This window comes from Manis javanica, chromosome 14 (genome assembly GCF_040802235.1).
Source record: "Manis javanica isolate MJ-LG chromosome 14, MJ_LKY, whole genome shotgun sequence".
Classification (NCBI taxonomy): Eukaryota; Metazoa; Chordata; class Mammalia; order Pholidota; family Manidae; genus Manis; species Manis javanica.
Window position 1 is genome coordinate 65,702,615 of NC_133169.1, and position 2,588 is coordinate 65,705,202.

At 36.2% G+C, this 2,588-nt stretch overlaps 1 pseudogene; it reads left to right on the forward strand.

Annotated features, from left to right (window-relative positions):
• The first annotated feature begins 973 nt into the window (after nucleotides 1–973).
• On the forward strand, nucleotides 974–2,020 carry LOC140846043 (olfactory receptor 14A16-like; annotated as a pseudogene).
• Nucleotides 2,021–2,588: the final 568 nt, after the last annotated feature.

Here is a 2,588-nt window from a genome sequence, read left to right on the forward strand (position 1 = left end):
AAAAGAGGAAAATTACACTTGGCAGACCAAGACTGAATTTACCTTCAGTCTTGGGTAAATGGTCCCTTCTACCCCACCACGTATTTGTATTCATTTTATGTTAGTTATAGAAGGAGACAGGAAAATAGATGGAGAATAGGTGTACGTGGAAAATATCATGCTTGCAAGTTCATGCATTGCGGGACTGGAAGTTCAGACATGAAAAAGAAAAAAGATTATAGAGAAACAGTTTTTAACTTATTAAATATGGGGAAAAAGTTGGATAAAATGGGAAATAATAAGAGGAAGTGATAAATTGATGAATATGAGGCCAACAATCTTAGGTCATACCCTGTAGGATATGATACCTAAGGTAATCGGGATATGTGTCATACAGAACCATAATGTATATATGAATAAAACCACCTACTTTTATGATAAATAATTTGAGTATTATGAACGTGAAAAACATAGTTAGATCTATCTCTATATTAAAATGTTAAATGTAAGAACATCTCCAGATTAAGTATTTTGTAGAGAGAATGTAGGTTAAATAGTTTATAGGATTGAGGAAGGTCTGTAATTCATTTTTTTAAAGAATTGTTTACTGTTCAATTTATTGGAAGATATTCTGAAACAAATGTTAGTCACGGGATAGGATGTAAGGACATTCAGATTAGGACACAATTTAGCAGTTATCAGTTTGTTTCTCAGGATTTATTTATAGATATGGGGAGGGTGCTTTTCATCAGGACACTTACGTTAAGGTCGGTTCAAATTTTTAGTCCTTCAGCATCTTTCATAGGACATATTTGGGTAATAAAAATGGCACGTGCATGTGCACTGAGTATAAAGTGGTTCAGTAAAGCAGTGTTATTCAGGTACTGTTGGTGATCAACCCACATGGTAGGAGAAACTTTTTTACTAAATAGATTGTGTGATGACTATATGAATATAGAACTATGTTGTGAGTTGAATATGGAAGGACTTGAAAATGACGTTTCATTTCTCTTATTTTTATTACAGATTTATGTCTCCAAGCACAACAAATCTCACAGCTGTGGCAGAATTTATCCTCACTGGATTTTCTACCAATGAAAATATGTACTTGTTGCACTCAGTGCTCTTCACCTTGATATACTTCTTGGCACTAATGGAAAATGTCCTCATTATCATGATCATAACTTTGGACAAGTGTCTCTGCACCCCATGTACTTCTTCCTGAAGAATTTGTCCTTCTTGGTTCTCTGCCTAGTTACATTCACAATCCCCAAATCCATTGCCAACTCCTTGACTCACAGTAACTCCATCTCATTTCCTGGCTGTGTAGCCCAGGTCTTTCTGCTTGTGTTTTTAGCGACTGCAGAGCTGAATCTCCTCACTGTGATGTGCTTTGACCGCTATGCTGCCATATGCCACCCCCTGCACTACGAGGTCATCATGAATGTGAATATGCGTGTTCAGATGACAGCCATGTCCTGGCTGGGTGGGGGTCTGATCGCCATAATGCACACAGCCGGTACCTTCTCCTTATCCTACTGTGATTCTAACGTGGTCCATCATTTTTTTGTGTGATATCCCACAATTATTGGCTATTTCTTGCTCAGAAAACATAATAAGAGAGATTGTACCTATCCTCATTAGTGTGGTATTGGATATCTGCTGTTTTATTTTCATCATTGTTTCCTACGTCTACAACTTCTCCACTGTCAAGAAAATGCCATCAACAGAAGGTCAGTCAAAAGCCTTCTCCACTTGCCTTCCACATCTGATTGTGATTGTGTTATTTCTCTCCACTGGTTTCTCTGCATATCTGAGGCCGATTTCACAAGCCCCTTCTATTTTTGACCTTGTCATTTCTGTCTTCTGCACCATGGCTCCCCAAACCTTTAATCCCATGATATATGGTCTAAGAAATAATGCCATAAGAAAGTCTCTGGAAATGTTGCTGAAGGGGACTATTCACCCAAAAGCATTAGGTATTCCATCTTTTATTTCAATAACAATTATCATCAATAATTATATGTCCGTTATTTGGTAATATTTTTACTTAAAATCCTTTGAAGATTCTTTTCAGAAGATTCTTAGGTTTGTAACAAAATTGATTGTGATGTATAGAGATTTTCCACATAACCCTTACACCCACAAATGCATAGCCTCCCACAAGAGCAATATAACTAACAAGAGTCATTCTTCTTTTAAACCAACAATGTAATGTTGACATCTCATAATTACTCAACATCCATAGCTTACATTAGCATTTCTATCTAAGTGTTTTAGATTCTATGAGTTGTATAAATGTAAAATGATATTTACTCATGAGTATAACATCACACAGAGCATTTTACTACCCCCAAAATCTTCTGTGCTTTGGCTACTTTTCTCTCTTGCTTCCATCAGCTTCTGGCAGCCACTGAATTCTTCCATTCTCCATAATTTTTGGTTTTGTATGATGTGATTCAGTTGGAATCATGCAATAAAGAACATTTTGAAATTAGCTTTTTTCACTTAGTAATGTGCATTTGAGTTTCTCCATGTCTTTTTATAGGTAGATGGCTCGTTTCCTTTTATTTATGAATAATATCCCATTGTCTGCATGCACCGCATTC